Source organism: Anas acuta, chromosome 13 (genome assembly GCF_963932015.1).
Source record: "Anas acuta chromosome 13, bAnaAcu1.1, whole genome shotgun sequence".
Classification (NCBI taxonomy): Eukaryota; Metazoa; Chordata; class Aves; order Anseriformes; family Anatidae; genus Anas; species Anas acuta.
This window is the reverse complement of record NC_088991.1, coordinates 2,254,133-2,275,584: the sequence shown is the minus strand read 5'-3', so window position 1 is coordinate 2,275,584 and position 21,452 is coordinate 2,254,133. Positions and strand designations below refer to the sequence as shown.

Sequence of the window (21,452 nt, the reverse complement as noted above, 5' to 3'; positions counted from 1 at the left end):
AATCAGTAATATGACTATGGCTTTGCACAGAGACTGCTTATGAGCTCCCAAGAGGCTGCTTGAACCACCTTTGCCATACAGCAGAATCTCCCAGCAATCGTATTTTCACTTTATTTCTGTCGACAGAAAATCTGAGTCCCTCTAAATTCATCTGAGGACATAGCTTATTCAGTTGTCTGGCCACCATATGTATTTGTTGTCTCTTTTATTTTCTTCTCTTTTTATCTTTTGTAAACCTTTTTTTTGGAATGATAAATGGCTGCTGTAATTAGCTATTCAGCAAAGGTAAGAAATTGAGCTCTAGCAGCTACTGAGATTCTTTAATACATGTACATTTAGGCTGAATGTGATTTATGTACCATAGAATGGTTACTAAAAAACCTCCTATTTCATGAGAAAGGAAACATTCTTTTTACTTCAATTGAAAACATTTTTTCCTGTGTTTTGCAAAATGTAACTAATTTCTTTTACACTTTCATTGATTGGATTTTGCAATTCAAAACATCCTTTACCCGTACATATTACAGTGAAACAATTCATCTGAAATGAGATGCTTTACACTCAATTATATCTAAATTTCTCATCTACAACTCCTGATTTCAATCTTTGGTGTCTGTACAGCTATTGAGGCTGAAACAATGTAGAAAGGACACACTGTTATTTTCAATTTGTAGCAATTATACTCAGAGTGAGGCAGATGTGTTTTTCAGCTTTTGCGTGTGGAAAAAGGCAGGCGACATGTGGAAAGGTTGGCTGATTTCTGTCATACCTGCCACTATTCCCCTGAGTATGCACAGAAGGTCTTAAAAACAACTCCTGTGGAAGACAGCAGTGCTCAAAGATGCTGAATATCACTTAAGCATTACCATAGCTAGGCCTTGAGGCTGCACTTAGGATGAAAGATTAATTGGGAGAGCTTTCTTGAATTGGGGCCATAAGTAGGTGCCTAAATTTTTTTTTGTTTTAATTTAAATGTAGTGAAGTCAGTGGTATTTACATGTATCCTTTGAGGTAGATTAGCAGGATATCAAGAGCATTAGTGCAGCCTGGATGCCCTTACTCCCAGGACACGCCCGTGCCCAAGAAGAGTAAAACACCATACCCAGATCTTATTAATACAGAATCTGGAATTAAGCACCCACCAAAATCCTCTCTACCATTGAATAGTTGTACACTAGAGCTGAAATCCTCAGAACAACATTGGGAAGTTATAAGGGTATGTTTGCCTGAATTGGAAGGTGTGTAGCCAAAACCTAATTAATTGTTTCAATAAATAATATAGATTTTTCATCATTTTAGAGCTTCTCATGGAATGCTGTTTTAGCACCCATCCTGGGCATCCCTAGAGTCCTGAACCCTAGAGACAGTGAAAATGCAAACCCAGATCCAGGTCTTTTTTATTCCTAGCTCCTCTTGGGATGGCTAATGAAGGCTTGTAGCACCTTGTGAAGAAAGCTGATAGTCTGCACTTCAAAGATGAGTGCTCATACAATCTCTGATTTGTTCTGTTTCATTGTTATGCCTAAGGAGGTAGTAGGAGCTCAGGACATTCTACAGAATATTTTGTTATGGTTTGGAATAGCTGTGCCCCTTAAAGAGTGTGTTTAAAAGTGTCCTAAACTTTAATTTGTGTTTTCTGTGGTTGTAACATAAAAACTGCATGGGAATTTAAAAGATGATGAAAGCAACCTAGACTGGATCTAATGAGCTAGACTCTGGAATAAGACAGAGGACACTACATAAACCATAGTGTGCCTGGTATTATGCCTATTCTAAAGCAGTTGTTCCACTGTTGACTTTTTTATTATAACTGGTATTCTAGTTAGGATCTGGAGGACTTAATAAAGTTCTGGAGCACATTATATGGATTTATTTTTTTTTTTCCCACAAGATATAACAAGAATGTTATTTTGTCCAAATAGCATTTAATGTGACATTTGTAAATGACCTTGGAACAGGGCCTAGAAACTACAACCTTCTGCACTTAGTGATGTCAGTCTGCAGAGCTGTGCTCCATGCTGTTCTCTCGGGCTCTGTGAACATTTCTAGTCTAAGAAGTAGAACAGCTCTGAGAGAAGAAACAGAAAGCAAATGTCATCATTGGATGTTATGGCCTCACAGTTGGAATGTGTGCTTGCAAAATAAAGGTGATAGAGAGATTATTTAGAGCATAGGAGAAAGGCCAAAATGACAAGACTGACTGCAAAGTTCAGGACTTCTTTAGGTACCACCTTACACCTAGGGTCCTTTCTGGGAGGAATATATGTCTGAGTTGGCATCAGGAGCTGGAGCTGGATACAATTCACCATCTCCTGGGTGAGTGCTCTGGCTACTGTGTTCCTGGAGAGGGGGCAGGGAGGCTCTGACCTTCACAACTCCTTTGTGAGTCTGTGCCCAGTGTCTGGGAGAGTTGATAAAAGAGCTCAGGCCATGCCTTTAGCAGAATGCTAGCCTGTATTGGACAGTCTGGTCAAATCCATGCTCCAGGAATAATCTCTTGCCTGCTTTAAAGCAGAGCTATTCAAAAACAGATTCTGCAGCAAATTACTCCTTGTTGGGGTCTGTAGAGAGACGGTGCTAGAGACAATACAAGACATTGAGCTACTTTGACCTTCACACAACTCATATGTACATGGGCTGAGGGTGAAGGCCCCTGAAAGGCCAAGGACAAGACAGCCTTTTCCAATTTGTGGTGTTTTTCCTCCCTTTTCCCCAGACACCTGGAGTCTTGCCTGGCTGCTTTTGCTGCAGGTCAGCTTACCTTTCTATGAAGAGACTCCTTGATTTATAATGCTGAATTTCTTTTCTCATGTGTCTACTCCTCCTGCCTTCTCATCTTTTGTTTGGCCAGCTGGTTTTTATTTTGGTTCCCACACACACAGAACTTAAATTTGAAACAAACAAACAAAAAAAAATCAGCAAACAGAATTGCCTATGATAAGAGACATCCAAGTGTGTGTCCTTTAAAATAGAAAGTTACCTAATTCTGTCATCTCTGTGCTGTTAATCCTCTCCTGTCACCCTTGTAAACTGTAGTTCAGGATGGGAGATGGCAAAGATGAGCTGTGCAGTCAAAACATAGTTTGCAGACTGACACAGATTTATGAAGAGTTCATATATTGTGCACTGGTTCCCAAGGCATGGAAACTGAACAATCAATTTTTGCTAGTTATTTGGATGCTCATTATGAAGACAACTGTGACCATCTATAAATCATTTTGTGATTACATTTCTTTTTGAATATAACCATAATGTAACATAGACTATTAAATTAAGCACTGCTAATAGTAGAGTTAGCTATGTTTAGATTTAATTCATACATTTAGTGGTTTAAAATCAGAGTTTCACAGAAGTAAAGTCCTGCTGAGCACAGTTAAGCTGCATTCTGTTAAAGGATGCTGTCAGCAAAATAAAATGCAGGCTAAGATAAAGTATACAGAACCTGCAATGTACTAATAAATTGAAAACCTGCTAGTTTACCTGCAGCTTATTTTTGCATCAGTTATTCTGAAGATAAATGGGTAGAGGAATTAGGCTAGGAAAAATACATTATTAACTTCGTTTTCTGATGCTCAGGCTTTGTGTCTATTTGTAAAGCTAGCACTTCAACTCCATGTGGTGTGAAAGGCAACTGTACTATCTAATACCTGTAAAATGCAGAGAGGAATCAAGTTTTAAATTGCATTACAGAAATACTAATAGAGAGTTTTCAGGTTTTTTAATCATGGTATTTGGAGGAAGATAAATGCTGAGAATGTATAGACCAAGTCTTTTTAAAGGGATTGGCTTTCTGCAGAATTTCCGTTTTGGATGTTGCAGATTCCCCAGTAGTCAACACGTTTTCTGGCTGTTAAAAAAAAAAAAAAAAAAAAGAAAAAAAGAATTAAAAAGAATTAAAAAGAAATCTTGCACAGTTGCATCATATATGAGATGCTCCAAATTAAAAAAAAAAAATCCAAATTTTATATGTGTTATTTAAAGTTTGAAATTTTCAGGGGCATTCCCACACAATAGATTTATGCCTGTCTGAGTCCTGGGAGGACAGATTTTTGCATGTTAATAGGATGCAATGGCTGGGTTTTGTGGGGAATGTGGAGTATATTCTAAATATTTAATTATTCAGATGTTCAATTCTGATAACATTTCATTGCTATAAATAAGTTCATGAACATTGTGGGTGACCTAGCATTGCACAAAACAAACATGTAAGTTTTCATAAATATAATTTGCAGATCCCCCAAATTCAAAGTGCAATTTCTGCCACACATTATTAAAAAAAGCCACACAACACACTCAAAAACAACAAACAAATGAAAACACTAAGTTGTTTAGGCTCATAATTTACTGGGACTTGTCCTAGTAAAGGCTGAAGTAGAAGTAAAGTAGTTTACTCCATTGTTGCATCTTATTCTTGGATGTATTTATATATACTCCTGTGCTTGGTCTTATTTAAAGATCTGCAGGCTAGCAGAAGGCTATGAGAAGATATTCCGTTAAGGTCTATCTCATCTCCAGCAATACTCACAAAAATAAGGGTTGTGAAGGAAACAAGCATTTCATGTGCTTGCTTCAAATTCCTTCATTTTTGATGAACGTGTTTTTCTTGGGACATGCTTTGCTGTCACAGATGGAATGCAGAATACAATATTATTGCATCCATCATAAAATCAAAAATTTTGCACTATTTTAAAATCATAAGTCTCATGAATATTGGCAAATTTTGAATGGGAAATTAAATCTCACTCAAAGTGGGAAAATGTTAAGATACTCCTCACTTCATTAATGAAAGGTCTTAGGTGCAAAGGTTAAAATGATAACTCAGCAAACTGTACAAATATTTTTTATGCATAGAAATATGTTTTTCAGACACGCTTATTAAAATGAAAGCTTATATGCTTGCTTAGTAAAATAAGGGTGTTTTTCTGAATAAAAGTTAAAATAAGAAAGGAAACTCAACAGCCAGCCTGCACTGAGGCTTCCACCAGATCTCCTATCACCTGGCATTATGAGAAAGAAAATTATGAAAACAAAAGCTGTCATGTTTTTATTATGAATTTAAGGTGTGACCGGGCATTGCTGGTACTTTGATGAAAACATCTGGTTCCTGAGTGCCTGATTACATGCGTGTCTTTGAAGAGTAGGTGTTGTGACTGTTGGGTCTCACGTTTGTTGTGGAGTAGTGCTCTGCTCTGTCACATGCCATGCAACAAAAACCTAAAGGGTTAATCTTTACATGTTATTATTTTTTTTTAGCATCTTTGTGCTTTTTCAAAACAGAAAAAAGATTTCCCCCTCACAGCACCAGTAAACTGTATTGATCCAAGTGCAGTAAAAAGCGGGGTCTGGAATAAACAAGGTGGTGCCAAATGGCCACTGCATGAGTCTTGACAACGGGGGAAGCGATGTGGAGGGAAGCAAAGCAAAAGGCTTTTCCTCCTTCAGCTGAATGAGGCATTGGTGTCCTCCTTGTCTCTCCCAAGCCCAGAGCTCTGGGGCTGGGACAAAGTGAGGTAGCCTCCCCAGAGGGCTGGCAGAACAGCAGGTGGCCAAATTTGCTTGAGAGGCACGTGGACAAAAGGAAAGGGAAGAGGCTCCAGGACAGAGAGCCCACCTGTGATGAGGAAAGGCTGCAAGGAGGCAGACTAGGAACACCCCTAGGTGTTTGTTATCTTGGGCACACACTGAGAAGGGAGAAGAGTTGCTGAATTAGGACTAAAACAGCTCTGGAGACGTGTGGTGACAGGAAGAAATAAATCATGAGGTAAATGTTGCCCTTGTAGATGACTTTGAGTTCTCCTTAAAAGGCTTTTCCAGAAAGTGACAAAGCTGGACCTCGTGATATGGGTCCCAGGTCCTGATCTTGGTAGCTGCTTTTTAGGGCATTCGGTGTCATATATTTGCATTGTTAGAGACTAATATGTCCTTAGGTTTATGTGCATGAGAAGTTGAAACCACCTGGATGCAAAGCATAAGACCTTGCTGAAGGTCTGTGACAGTACCAGAATCCATTTTCTGTCTGAAGAAGGCCACCAGGCATGGGAACAACACAGTTAGCCTTGCCTCATGTGGTAGCAGATTTATGTTGTATGTGATTTGCAGTGTCCAATTAAGAAAGTATAACTTCTATGCTGCATAAAAACGGAAAGCTGCTGATTCTTATGTGTAAACTGTGACGGTGTCTGTCAGACTTTAAAAAACATCACACTGCAAATTAGAATTTACCAAACTAGCAAAATGCCTTCAGGGGAATTTTGATGAGCCTTTAGAAGAAAGGGCACTGTCAGATAATTTAAGCAACTCTGAGAAAAGATGCTGCAAATGCTTTTTTTCTTTGTGCCTCTCAGAGGGTGTGAGGACAGGGGCCATTTTCCTGCCACCAGGACCGCAGCTGCCAGTGCAGCACCACTGAGGCTGGTGCTCCTGGCTGCTGTGGGAGAGGACAGTTGATCTACACAGCAACCCTGAGGTGTTTTTTGCTGTTTTATCAATCCTGCCCCACAGCATCTTCCCTTTTGCCCCTTTGCCTCACATATATGGCCCCAAAACACCAACTTTGTTCTATTGATCTCATTCCCACACCCCAATCATGGGGTAGCTGCCTACACTGTATGGCCCTCAGGGTGAGGCTGATCTTGGGGCTGCAGATCCTTGTGCTGCAGCTTCTGCAACTCCAAGCTGTGATGGTCCGTTCCCACACGGTGCTGGGACATGCCTCACCTTCCTTTCCAGCTCCAGTTTGCAGGTCCCTGGCAGAAGCTGTCTTCTACTGATGTTTAAGCCAACATCCATGTGGGCAGTGCAGGCACTGGAGTCAGTAAGTTAAACCCAGTGCAGGGTTTTCAGCTGCAGAGATGGTGGTGGATATAATTTTTGTTGTGCCCATTGGGAACACAATTTTACTAGAAATACAACTGATACTTTGCAATATTTAGTGCCGGTTTTAACAAAGAGTTATGTGCAAGTTGAAATAAAACCTATAGTTTATATGTTCCTATTTAACAGAAAATACATACAAGCTGCTTTTATATTTGGACATATACCTTTCACTGGCATCACACCTTATCTAACAAAGTACAATTTCTTACATTTTTATGAACTAAAGATTACTGCTACTATCAGGAGAAACTGAAATCTGAAACAGTGAAATCTTTTTGCTATTATCATAAAATCCAAGGTGTCTGAATAAAAGAAATCTGCTGGCTCTTTTGTCCTTTGGTTTCAGTGGACCTTAAAAACAAACATTTAAGACCTTGAAGCAGAGAAAGGCTTACTACCAACATTTTATTTTCCCCACCCTTAAAACAAACCTACACACACACACACACACACACACACACACAAAAAAAAAAAAAAAAAAAAAAAAAAGTATTTTTAGGGACTAATATTAGATTGAGTAGACACTAATAGTATATTTCAGGTTTTAATTTTCCTTTTTTTCCTCATGATCACTGCCATAATTTGTTTTATTTCTTCAGTTTCTCAAAGTTTTGAAGGAGATCCCTGAACTGTTTGGTACTTCCAAACTATTTAATGTTTTATTGCTGTGTATCACTGATATTTAATGATCTGCATATGGCCATGTTGAAGAGTTTATTCCCATGAGTTTTAGCAATGATTGTATTCCAATATATCCATGAATTCTTAATTTTCAATATTTTCCTAATTTTCCTTTTTGAAATACCAATATTTACAATTAAATAAATACTACTGTTTCATTAAGATATATGTATATATTTCTTTGGATATTTCTGTCTCTGCTGGTAAACCTGGAAATATTTTCTTATTCCTCTTAAAACTAATCATTCTTTCATTCTGCATTCTTTCTATTACAAGCCTGTAACCAAGTGCATAGGCTGCCTAAGGAACAGACTGCTCTCATATAACCCACTTGACTGCTCATAGTAAATGAGATTTTTAATGGTCTGGTTACTTGTCATTAATTGGCTCAGACAGACTTGAATTTTGTCACACATCTTGACCTTTATTGAACCAACAACTTTCACAAATATAAAAGTCAACAAATTCTGGCCTTAGCACGTCTTTATAAAATCACTTTGATCACATATGCCAAAATCCAAATCTTTGGTCCCTGAAAGAGCTTCCATAAATACACCTAATCTAGCACCTGAATGGAGCTGAAACATTAAAATGTACTTTACATTACAGTTTACATACGGTTTCAGTAATTCAAGCTTCTCTGACACCAGTCTGCTTCAGTCTTAGGAGGGAAAAAACAATCCACAAAACTTAAAACCAACCTAATTTCAAGATTTACTACTGTAAAAAAATCAGCCTTTAGCTCCTAATGCCTTTAGGAAGGCTTTTTAAAAGGCTATTTTTGGTGGTTACATCAAGAGTAGTTCAGGGCTGCAGAGAATGGAGGCAAGGAGCAGCATTGCTGTTGCTGGGAGCCACCACCATGCTGCCTAGCCAAAACTTGCCTCTTCATCTTAATGTGTCTTTTTGTCTGTTCACAACCTGAGCATGATGTGACCTGAGTAATGTTTGGTTAACTTGTGTGTCTGTCCTTTAAAGCATGGAATAAAGAGTTAGCAGTGGCCTTATATATAGTAAAAACATTGTATGGACAAGTATGGACTTCCTTTCTGTACAGAATAAGCAATGCTTACTGAATCTTAGAACCATAAAAATATCCTATATAAATCCTTAATCCTCGTCATATATATGAGCAGTTTTCATGGGGCTACCGTGTAACTCAAGATATGAATGAAAAATTATCTGCAGTCTGTAAATCAGTGTCATATATTGATTTTTATATAGTTTCTATATGAAAAACAGTCAGGTTGAGCCTGTGGTTCTAAGTTCCTGTGTTTTTGTCTCTGAGACAACACTTAGCATATTTAGGTTCAATAGAGGAAGAGTTTAAAAAACAATAAAGAAAAAGAGCTCATTTTTATCACAAGAAAGTTAAGAAAGCTTATTTGTGGAGCAGCCCTTCTATTTACAAGTGTGATACATGGCCTGCTTGTGTTCTCTGTAACTTTTTTGTGAATGTAGGGCACTGTTGTCTACCCATGTGTGCTGCTCTCCTGGTCCTGTGGGTCCATAGTTATTAATAGTCCTTATTTCTGAGCTTTCTTGAACTGTGCTTTTCTTTCCCTGTAGTTCATTTGTTCTAGGTGTTTATATCTTGTAGCTTTGGCTTTTGTGAGCTGTAATTGGGGCCAGACACTCCCCTGTGTCAATATTCTCTGAAATCTGCTAGCGTAGGAATAGTGCAATTTTCAGTTGTGCTTGTAAACAGCAGAAGCAAATATACTAATGAACCTGACATATGGCATTACGTGAGAAAATTCTCAGTGGCATTGCCCTTGATTTTAGCTGCAGTCCTTTAAAGCTGCTCAAACTGCATGAATCTTTGGGCATGGCTCATGCTTGTAAATAAGTGAGATATTTTATATAGATAATTTCAGACGTCCCTCTTTAATTTTATGAGTAAAAGTAAGTGATAGTCTGCCCAGAGTAAGCAAGACATTGAAAGTTACAAAATGTTTAAGGTGGAAAGCTAGAGAATGACAGTAATTCAAAACCCCTATCTTTATTAGCACCGCTTCTCTTGTTTTTTGGTGCACTGAACCCCAGGTACAAAGGCTGAAAGACAATACTTGTGAAGTAACCTCAAGGTATATGAGGGACAGTGAGATTTTGTGACAAGTGCAAACAGTCTGCTTCTTTTTGTTATGCATATAAGTACTATGTATCTTAAAAATATTGAAAAGCTAAAACTTTCTATGCTTTTGGTGCAAGATTACAAATCAGAGTTTGGAAGCCCCATGATACCAAATATGGTTGGTCTAGCTGTCAGATTTTTGAGATAAAAATGAATGGGATATTTTTAAGTATGGGATATTTTTAAGAACATAAGATGCCTTATGTTCTTCTATGATGGACAAGAAGATTCAAGAAATAAAGTGTCAGTATTGTGGACTGAGGAACTTTGAAGGACTTGTCAACTTCATGTACTTTTAGACATGGAAAGGCAACACTGAAGTGTCCAGAGAAACTGTGAGTCTAACCTGAACTATTTACTGTTCAGTTTTAATGGTGGAGTGGTTAATTGTCCTGCTTTGTTATTTAGTGCTCTAAACAAGCCATCTAATTTGGACCTTTTTGTCATTGACAGAATCCTTCTAAGGGTCTTTCATTTTAGAGTTTTTACTCTAATACTCAGAATGACTTGAGGCAGCTGCAGGTTTGAGGCAGATTTGAGGCAGGTTTTTTACTGTCTCAGTTATTGATACTTCATGTCTAGTATATTTTCCATTCAATCTCTATTCCCTTAACATCAGAAAACTCTCAAGAATACTTCTGCTTCTGTTGCAGGAAGCACAGCCGAAAGCATGACAGACACTAGTATGGTCAGATCATACTCCATCTTATTGCCCGAACAGCCTAATTTTTATAGTGAACTTAACAGGGGTGGATAGTGTCTCACACAAGATTATTGGTCAAAAGCACTCAGACAAACAACTACAAGAAAACAACCCCACCTGCAAGAAAGCAACCCCCTTGTGGTTAGCAGTCACATAGACCTTGTCCTTGAAGCCAGATGCTGGTAACAATATTTTTCTAAATTCCTCAATTGGGCGATGTGGGAACACTGTCATGGGAACTTCTCATAGTTGCCCTGGTAGCTTGGTTTGCTCAGCTGCAAAAAATCCCTCAACATGCTTCTAAACTGTGTTTTTGTCACACAGGATTATTATACAACCATGAGCTTTACTGATTGCAGGTATTATTATTTTCAGTACTTCTTTTCCCCTTCAGATAATGTTTGTTTGTCTAGTGAAAACAGCTACTGTCTACTTGGTATCTTAACACACCTAATGTAACTGAAGTAAAGCCTGACAAAAGGCCTCTGATTTTTGAAGGTCAGCAGACAAGCCAAAGAAAGGACAGGAACGGTCACCAGCTTAGTTAGAGAAACAATGTGTGTAGATATTTGTTTTTTCATTTAAAACTATCTTTTCAGATGATAAAGAGCTGTCGAAAGGTACTTCAAATGAATTTGCCTGCTGCCCTCCTCCTCTTTTCCCCACTCACTCTGGAAAATTTTTGCCACATGCATTGTATTTAATCACAATTCTGAAATATGTATCGTGTGTGGTTACTTCTGTGTCAGCACAGCTGATGAGTGCAGCATAGATGACTTCTCCTCTGGAGCCTTTGACTGTAGTTTCTCCAGGTCAGAGGAGAATATATTTATAGGGTCATATATATGATACTTAACATAATGAGGCCTAGATCCTAACTAAATTGTGAAGAGCTAGCTAACACAAACAGTACATTATCACTAATCCTAGAAGGAATGTTGGAAAATAGCACATCATGCCTTAGACATCTATCTTGCTATGATTTAAATTATGGTCTCAGTATGAAACAGTGGCTAGAAAGTAAAAATATGTATATATATATAAATACTATTATGTTAAATCTCAGCATTTTATTAGTGTGCACATTGGGATCAGTAATGTTTCGCTTCTTTTAAAGTAATACTTACTGTGCAGAGTAAAAAGGTATTAAAATTTTCTCATAATTTAGGCATAGTCACCCTATCATTTTTATCATTTTAATATCTTTCCTGGAGTCTTAAAAGATTTTAATGTAGTAAATGCTTTTCTTTCACTTATTCTAAGCAATATTGACTTCACTATGACATCTTATTTCAAGATTAGTGTTTCTGTATGGTATAAGGTTGTGGTGAAGTATCCAAAATAATTCTTAGTTTCTTGTTTTTAGAAATCTGATAATTATCTTGCCCCATGGCAGGTAATTTTGCTACCGTTACATTGAAAAATACATTATTATTCTCTTTTCCAATTTTTATTAAGATGGATATTTTTCAACACATTAGAAGATCATTACCAACTTAAAATAGACTTATGAAACTGGTAATTTGCCTGTCAAAAACGGGTCACAGATGTAGCTGAGAGAGGTATACTAATGGAATGGCACTAATGCAATTTCACAAATAACTTAATGAAGCATGTAAAGCATATTTCTTCCATTAAGTACACATAGCATGGAGTTACATCTTTCTTACTGGGTGTGAAAAATATTTTTAATCAGCTTAAAGATGAAGAGACTCTTCAAGGTTATGCTACTGAAAGCTATAAAAAGGAAAAAATCAAACAGAAGACTAGAAAGAAAAAGCAAAGCAACAATTTCTCTTTGGTATGTACATTTCTCGAGGCCCTTAAGCCACAGGAAGGAACAGCCTGATGTAGGTGGCAGTGCTTCAACACACAGGCAGTTGTTCTTAAATTTTCTGCTGCCTTAATCCGAATTGTGAAATGAGGGAAAAAATCAAAGTAGAGATAATGTTTCAGACAGTGTTAAGCCCAAAAGCACTGAGACAAGAGCCTACGCTTAACGCACGTGAGGCTTTGCAGAGCTTCATACTCCTTTATTATCCTGTTGGATGCAGTCCTAGCAACAGAAACCTGTGTGAAATTTGCCCTGCTCTTTAACAGTGGCAAGAATTTGTAGGTATTCCTTGAGAGTATTCATCCATAAAATTCATCACAGATGTAACACCTCTTGAATGGAGCAATGGGATGCATGCAGGCATTTTTTCTTCACCTTTCCTTATTCCTATGCTTAGGTGACAGACTGTGCCATGGAACCATGTGCTGCTGTCACTGCCTCCTCATGCCTCAGCAGAGAGCTCTATCATTATTCAGATGAGTACTGCACCAAATGATAACAGAGAGGAAAACAAGACAGAAGAAATGAAAAAGTAGTACTATAAACTAGGGAGTCCTGCTATGAATTTATTTAAGATGTCATGGCTTAACAAGAATGTGTTCAGAGGAGTTAAATAGTAGACCCAGGGCTATTCCCATATGCTTTCCAAATCTTTCCTTTTCTAAAGGTTGATGTGATGGAGCATGCAGTTGGCTTCTCACGCTGAGATCATGTATTGCTGAAAATCTACACTCCCAATTACACTTTTTTTCAGTCTCCAGAGTGAACTTGGCCTGCCATGCCTGGTTACGTTAGTGTTACTGTGTAATGCCATTAACAATAAATGCACTGAATGCCAATACTGCACCATTCAGAGTGACACAGTTCTTTTACTGCATTTTACTTTTTATAAAAAGAACATAAAATCCTTTTTATTTCCATTTCCTATTATACGTACCAGTAAATTAATCTGTGTATGTTCTTATTTACAGTGCCAAATATCAAGGAAGTAATACTTGCATTGTAATACTGTCCAATGCAGTGCAGACTAGGGGAAAAAGATTTCTCTTTCTCTTTAAGTTATGCTTTCACTAGTAAAGCTTTGAGTCAGCAAAACACTTAAGAAGAAACTTTATTCATCCAAACATTTTAGCTTGTACTCATGTTCTTGACTAATATCGACAGATAGTGTTACTGGATTTCTGTTTTAAGCTCCGATACTTGTGTTAAAGCTACTTGGCTGATGACTACTTGAAATCTTCAAGTCACCAACAACTCAACACAATAGGGCAAATGCAACCTTGAGTTGAACTAAAACCAAAAGCATCCAACACTTTGGATGTCATTAAAAGTAAAATATATCAATCTGTTTTGTTTTGTTTTTTGTTTGTTTGTTTGTTTGTTTGTTTTTTGTTTTTCATGCAAAAGAAAAAAACTCATTTTAATTTTTGAACATTTCATAGAAAAATTGTTTTGGATTAAAATGCTGAATTTCAGTTAGAAAATGTTGAAGGAAAATGTTCAAATTTATTCATAGTTGTAAATCATTCTTCTGGTGCTGAGAAATGAACTTGGATTTTAACCAACATATTAGTTTTCAATCCAATTCTATCTGATGGAGTAGAATAGATAATTGTGGTGTGTGTGTCTCACTAGTTGGATGCAACAACTGTCCTTGTAAGGACTGGCCGATTCCAAATATGGTTGTCAGGGGAAAATTTTTCTTCCAGTATTCCAAATCCTCCAATTCTTTTTTCCCCTCTAGCTGTGAAGGAAAGGGTTATTTTATTCATTCTTTCCTTAACAGACCATTCCTTTTATGTGAAAAACTTCCATACACATCCATAAATGTGAGAACCAGTAAAAGAGAAGAATTGCAGCAGCTCCTTTCATTAAATGACCACAAAACAGGGTGAAGGTTTCACAAATCTTGGTGATTTCTTACGCTGTAGTTCTCTTTAGTCATCCATACCAACGCAAACAATTTGGAATATATAGGACGGAAAAAAAATTTTGGAGTTAGTAAAAGATTTTCTAAAAAAAAAAAATACTATTTGTCATGTTTTGGAACAACTAGCTTTCACATTGTAAGATTATTTGGCATGTCATTGAAAACTTTTGGAATATATACCCCCTAATTACAGCTTTATTGAAGAACACTGCAAAAATCATTCACTGTCTAATACTCTGAGGGAGTTTAATTTATGACATCTGTATTTGTGATTAATACCTGTGCATATGTTTTGTGTGTGGAACTGCTAAAGTCAATGGGAATTTGCAATGGAAACACCGTGGATCTACCCACCTAATTTTTGCCCCCAAGGCAGTCCGTCAAGTGCAAAGTTTTGCAAATCAGATTTATGTTCCACTTCTCAGCTATGAGGCTGATTTCCCTCTGGCCACTATATGATAGAAATCAGGAATTAATATCATTGATTTCAGCTGTTACACTTGTGTTAAGTCAGCTTAATGAAAGTTCACTTATTTAACACACTGCAGTGATGTGGAACAAACAGTGCACTCAGTTGTAGCAGCAGTAGTTTTGCTATTTCTATTTTCTTTCCTATAGGGCAAGCTGAGACAGAAAGATCCTTTCTTTTCCTTCTGGAGTTTAAGTTTTGTCAGGGTTAAATGTGAGTGTTTAGGAAGGAGGAAAGCTCAGTATGTGGTCTGTAAGTGTAAGCTTTTAGTATGGATCCTTTTCTTAAAGATAATAAAATGATGAGCCTAGAAAACATGCAGTGAATATTGCACCTTTTTTAAATATCATAAAATGACAAAGTAATAGGGAGATTAAAAAAAAGCTTGTAGTGTTCTAAAGGGTGCAGAAGAGAGTTAAAAGTGGTTTACTATTTACTGAAGTTGGGGGAAAAAAGATAAAACCATTGAGAGCCAACAGAAGTAGTTGGCTTACTCCAATAATTATCCATGAACAGTTTTTCTAATAATGGATGAAGTCCTGAACTTCTTAATCTTGCAAAAAGCTACTGAAGCCAGAAGCAGGACAGATCACTGTATGCTGTTAGTTATTTTTTCATGAAAGCTTTCTTTCATGTTTGGCTTTCTAGCTCTCTGCCCCTGTTTTTCCTAATATTTCATAGGTACAAGGCAAATCTGATAAAATCTGAATTCCCAGCAAGCATGATGTATGTAGAAAATAAGCTGATATTTACTCACCCGTCCATAATGGTGATTAACCTATGTCTATCTTAAGGGGGTTTTCACAACTGTTCATGGTCCTCATGATGAATTCATAAGCCCTATTCAAAAGGGGAAGGAAATCAAATTAGTGTATAAATGATATGAAATAAAAAACACCAATCAGTAAACAGAATCTATTTCACATAAATTGGAGTCAAAGTGTCTTTTCAGAAATTGAACATTTCTCGTGCTGAATTAAAGAGATCAAGAATGAAATTACTAGTCACTTGTAAACTTTAACACAGAAACATGCCAATAAGGAAAGCATTACTGGGAATTAAAAAATAATAATAATAATAAAAAAAAAATTTCCTTTTTTCCATATTTCAACTGGTTTTAATAAAAAGTTAAATTATAATGCAAAAACAAGTATATGTACATGCAAGTAAACATGAATTGCCAGTTTTCTTCATTATTTCATTTATTTTTTCAAATTTCATCAAAGGCTGCATTCTATAATAAATTTTTTTTCAATTTTGTAGACTCATACAATATCCCAAGTTGGAAAGGACACGTAAGGATCATTGAACCCAACCTCTGGCTCTACACAGGACCACTCAAAAAACAGATCATGTGTCTGAGAGCACTGTCCAAACACTTCTTGAACTCTGGCAGGCTCAGTGCTGTGACCACTGCTCTGTTTCAATGCCCAATTGCTGGATTTTTATATATATGTATATGTGTGTGTGTGTGTGTGTGTGTGTGTAAAACACTCTTCATTTGTATTTTAAGTAATTGATTTACCTTGAAAATACTATGCTTCTATGCTGTTATTTTTCAATTAATAGAAATAAAAAGTTCTTTTTACTTTCTGTATATTAACTCTTTGTAGTAGACTCTGTTACGAAAGAGTTGCTCATAAACCTGTTTCTATTGGAATTCTGACAAGGTAGAGAGAAAATAATGTTTATAAGGTAAATACTGCAGGCAAAGCCTGGCTTCCTGTAAATCATTTTGCTGTCTTTTGGGACTCCCTTTGTTCTACAAAGTGAACATACTTTTTTTTTTTTTTTTTTTTTTCCCTCTCATTTCATACTTATCAGTTCCTAGTGACACTGCTGGTATTATTTGAACAGACTAAACTGGCACTGAAAACTCAGCCAAACTTCATACGTGGCAAATCTGTACTGAATTTTTCTGATGGTGCTCAGTTAAGTCAATGAAGTTGCACTGATGCAAATGAGGGCCCTGGGACTACAGAGTATATTGCTAACTGCCAAGGATGCTGCAAGGATATGTGAAAGATAGCGAGCAATTCAGGAGCTCTGCTGGCAAAGGTCATATAATTGCCAGTGACAATGTCCAGCAGCTGGGGAACATGGTCTGTTGTATGAAGTTATCAGCTGGGTGATATGGAAAAATAGGCATTTGTTGTTCATCTGCAGATCTTGGTGGTCTCTGATTTTAAAAGCATACCCTGCACTTCATTTTTGGAGTAGGATTGCTTCAGCTGAAGAATTTTAAGGGCGTGAGACTGAATCAAAAGATTTATTTTTTTTTTACAAAAATGCAATGATAGCCTGCATTCATTTGAATGTTCGCTGTCAGAACTGTGCCATGCAGGAAGGTCTATAGTGAAAATTGAACATAATAAGACTTTGCTATAATAACTGTAGAATCTTAAAGAATTTGAGGGCTGCACTCTATACATAGTGCTTTTAAGAAAGATTACCATTCCTTATCAAATGTTTTTTGGTTTCAGAGCAACGAGGTTTCCAGCTTTGTTCTTTAACATCGGGGTTAGTAACCAAAGAGCTTTGCATTATAGCACTGATGGGAGAAAGATAGAAGACTGTCAGAAACGAGAAAAAAAATAATGGGAAATAAAACTTGACAGCAGAGATGTGCACAAATTTGTTATACTATTTAGCATTGATTGTATTGGTCCAGATAATAAAGAAGCTTCATCTGTGATCAAAATACATCTCTGCTTTGTGTTATGTTATACTGTCCACAGATTTAGCATTTTGAATCTATTAGCTTGGACACTGACCTGGGGGGATTCAGCAAGGCCTTCCAGAAGGAAGAGGGAAGCTGAGGGGACATGGGGCAGTCCCTGTCCTCCAGAGAGCTGCATGGAAGTGACAGCCCTGCTTGCCCTCAGATCCTTACCCCCTGCAAGACTAGAGGCTGATTCTTGTTGAGGAAAGAGAAAAGAAGAGAAAGGAAGGGAGAAAAGGTGAAGCCAATTTAGATTTCTCTCCAAAGGCTGCAGGTGCTTCTCTAAGGCTGGGGCTTGGAAGCTAGTTGGCATAGCAGCTGAGAAGCCTTGGTCCTACAACTCAGGATGCTTCTCACAAAGTTCCCTAAAACAAAGTATGACAGCAGCCTGCAGAAAGCCTGTAAAGTAGGCAGCTGGTCGGGGATCAGTGTTCAGGAAAGGTGAAAGAAAGAGGTGACACCTTGGAGATTTTTTTATTTTGTACCTCTACATTTTGTTGGTGAGGCTTGAAAGACTTCTGGGTAACTTGTTTTAGTGGGGACTGGATGTAGGACATACACAGCAGCATTGCCTGGTGGTTCACAGGCAGTCAGCCTTGATTTACTCAGCATGCAAGGAAAATAAACCAATGTGGTGCCAGCTATACTAGGACAAAGTTCTCAACAGGAGAACCATGTCCAAGAAAGGGGTTGTAGCAGTGTCAGGAATTCCTTGGGTTCTGCACTGTCTGTCCATTGTCTGTGCTGAGTCTTTTATGGTCTGACAGGGCAGAGCGAAGCATCCTTCACTACAATCTGTGCTGTTGCAACAGAATGCTTGTCTGGTGCAACTAGTTGATTTACAGATTCCTTGGTTATTTCTACATCTCAATAAAGGTTATTTCTCCCTATGTTAATCCTTTAATTGCCCAGGTTTTCCTGTGTCCTACTGTAGCTTCTTTGCCTTTGCCTTGGGATTGTAAGTTTTGGTTCTCGCTATTGGTATTGCTAAGGCTGTTGCTAAGTGATTTAATTAATTAATTAATTTATTAATTTATTTATTGAATTAAAACTGGCAGTTTGGGCACAACAGCTGTCAATTTTCCTTTAACTAGATTTTAATCCAAGGCATGGGTGTTTGGCAGTTTGTGGTTAGTGACTTTCCTCAACAGCTTTAAGGAGTTGGTTTTGCTTTCCCTGTGCTTATTCCATTTCTTAATAAAAGTCAAGTGCTTCACGGATTAATGAAAACACAGTAAAAGCCTTTAATGCATCCTCTTCCCGATTGCTTTCTGAGTTTGCATGACTTTGGTATTACTCTGGTTGATATTCAATCTGTAATTTCACACTTAATCTTTCAAAACATTCAAAAGAGGGAACCAATTTTGTTCAATTTCAGCAACAAATGTTGCATGTCATGTAGTCAAGGTCAGTCAGAATAGAGTAACTGAGCTGAACACTAGGATTAAATACTTGAGGAAAATTGGACATAATCACAATTAAAGAGCTTAGCAGTACAATCTCAAAATTACTTTTGAGATAAGTGCAAAATCTCATTATTTGTTTATGGATTTTAGGAGGCGTTTTTCTCTTAAATATGTATGATAGTTCTTGAAATGAAAAAGTAGCAAATTTAATAGCAATAACTGGTTGTAGGCTTCTACTCAAAATGTAGTCTACCTGTGGTGCTTGTGATTGCAGAGTTTTTTGTTGGATTTTAAAAATAGATTATTGAATTAAGAAGCAAAATGAATCACAGATGGTAAATGGGTAATAACCTTTGGAACGGCATGAAAAGCATCAGAGTTATGAATTTATTATTAACTGATCACGTACTTAAATCTGTAGAAACGTGGGGTGCATGTGGGCCTGAGTATGTGTAGGCATACCTGAGGTAGCTTCAAATGAGATGCCATGTTTTTCCAGAGCAGGGAAGACCATGCTTTGGTACCAACCACACAAAACCTGCCAAAGAGGCTCACTGATATTGCTACCTGAGCTAGCTACAACCTGGTATATATTTACAGCACACTGATACCATAATCACAACTGCAAAATGGACAGAGATGTAAATGTACCTTCAGGTGTTCCATAGTAAGACAAGCTCATCTCCTGAAGGTTGCATTCACTGATGTGTTTTTCTAGTAGCCTTCTCTAGCAACTTAACCTCATTTTGTTTGTTGTTGTCTGTAATATTACCCATGAACAGCTCATTGCAATGAGAAGCCCGATGCTTGGCGGAGAGCATCAGGCTCCTGGCATAGACAAGGGGCCCTCTGGAGGTCCAATCCAGTCAAGGTTTCTACGATTCTTAGAGCACATTTTCTAATGTACAATTTGAAGAACTGTTTAGTGGAGAGGGAAGAAAGAGGTATTAATTACTGTCAGAATTGATTAAATCAAATTGTATTAGATTTAGTGATCACACAGACAGCCGTGTGTATATTTAATTATGGTTTTGTGAGGAGACTTCTTTCCTAAGGAGACATCTTTCTTTTGGGTGTCTTCAGGATAGATGTAACCTGAGCTACATGAGAAACTGTTATTTTGGCTTGCAAAATGATTGAAATACAGGAAAACATTAATAGAAAGCAAGCAAGCAAGCAAACAAACAAAAAAACAACACAACACCTACAATTAAATGTAAGCTTAATTTTGGTACACGTGACGATTTTTTTGAAACCATAAGAACCATTAGAAAAAATATTTCTAGTTTAAAAAAATGAAAACACTTTTTGGACTGAAACAATTAGATTAGCTCAGCTTGACTTTTCAAATAGGTTTCTTTGTTCCAAGTTGTAGATGGAGCTTTTTTATTTTTATTTTTTATTTTTTTTAATTGACTCTCAGAGGCTTAGAATTAGAGCCTTAATGGAACATACTCTTTTCTTTAAAGCTGAAAAGGTGAAAATATTAAAAAAATAAAAAAAAGAATCAGTATGTCTCTTAGGTCTTACGCACAATGTATCACGTACTCTTGGAGATGAGGGTAAACAGATTATAAAGATATACAATGAGTAATACAGACACTGCAAATGAAAATCTGTTATCTTAAACCTAAGTTGACATATATTTGAGTTTGAAGTACAGAATGTTTTAGGTACTGTGCCATGAAATGACTATAAAATACAGGAACTTAAAATCCTTTCTTTCTCTTTGTCCCTCAGCAGGGTAATAACAATGAGATAAAAAAGACCAGAGATGCACCCTTTTTTTCAAAAGTGTTGCTGAGTTTCTTGACAATGATCTAGTCTTCAAATTACTGAAAACAGGAGGTAAAAAGGTCTCCTACTGAAGAATAATGCAGCAAATATTTCTGGTTATATTTTATTTTTTGGTTATATTTTTATTTTTTGAATGCTGCTTACAAGCCTCATTATTATTTGCCCTATGCAAAATTCAAAGAAGATGCTAAAGCATTTAAACCCCTGGAAGCAAAAATATTCTGAGTATAGCCCAAAATATTCCCTTATTTCACTCTGTGGCACTGTGTCTCAGGAAATATGGCCATCTACCAGAAGCTGACTCAAACACAATGAGGTGGAAAAACATGACCTTCAGAAGGATGATTTAGCATGTAGATCATAGAATACATTTCTGTTAGGTTGCTCACAGCTTGGAACGATTGAGGATATTTGTAAAAGAGCTTTGCAAATACAACATGTTGCCATGTATACAAGCTGCTATCATTAGGAGTAAATTTTGCTTAATATTGAAGGTAGTTTGTTGATATTGACACAGTGGAATTGTCATATCATGGACATATTACATATATATATATTCTTATGTTGGGAGAGCTTTGCTACCCATATGTAGAAATCACCTTCCTTTTGACTGTGTTTGAACAATTGTTTTTTAAATAGTTTTTTTTTTAGGTTGGATCTTAGGAAGAACTTCTTTACCGAAAGGGTTGCTAGACATTGGAACAGGCTGCCCAGGGAAGTGGTGGAGTCATCATCCCTGGAAGTCTTTAAAAGACGTTCAGATGTAGAGCTTAGGGATATGGTTTAGTGGGGACTGTTAGCGTTAGGTCAGAGGTTGGACTCGATGATCTTGAGGTCTCTTCCAACCTAGAAATTCTGTGATTCTGTGGAAGTGTCTGCTCATAACCAAAATTTTACCTC

At 37.1% G+C, this 21,452-nt stretch overlaps 1 long non-coding RNA gene across 2 annotated transcripts in view; it reads left to right on the top strand.

Moving 5' to 3' along the window:
- Positions 1-16,213, top strand: part of LOC137863764 (uncharacterized) — a 56,402-nt gene extending 40,189 nt beyond the window's left edge. For both annotated transcript variants that reach the window (XR_011101124.1, XR_011101122.1), the window contains exon 4: positions 15,891-16,213. This is a non-coding gene — a long non-coding RNA (uncharacterized lncRNA). The remainder of the gene's footprint in view (positions 1-15,890) is intronic.
- The last annotated feature ends 5,239 nt before the right edge of the window (positions 16,214-21,452 follow it).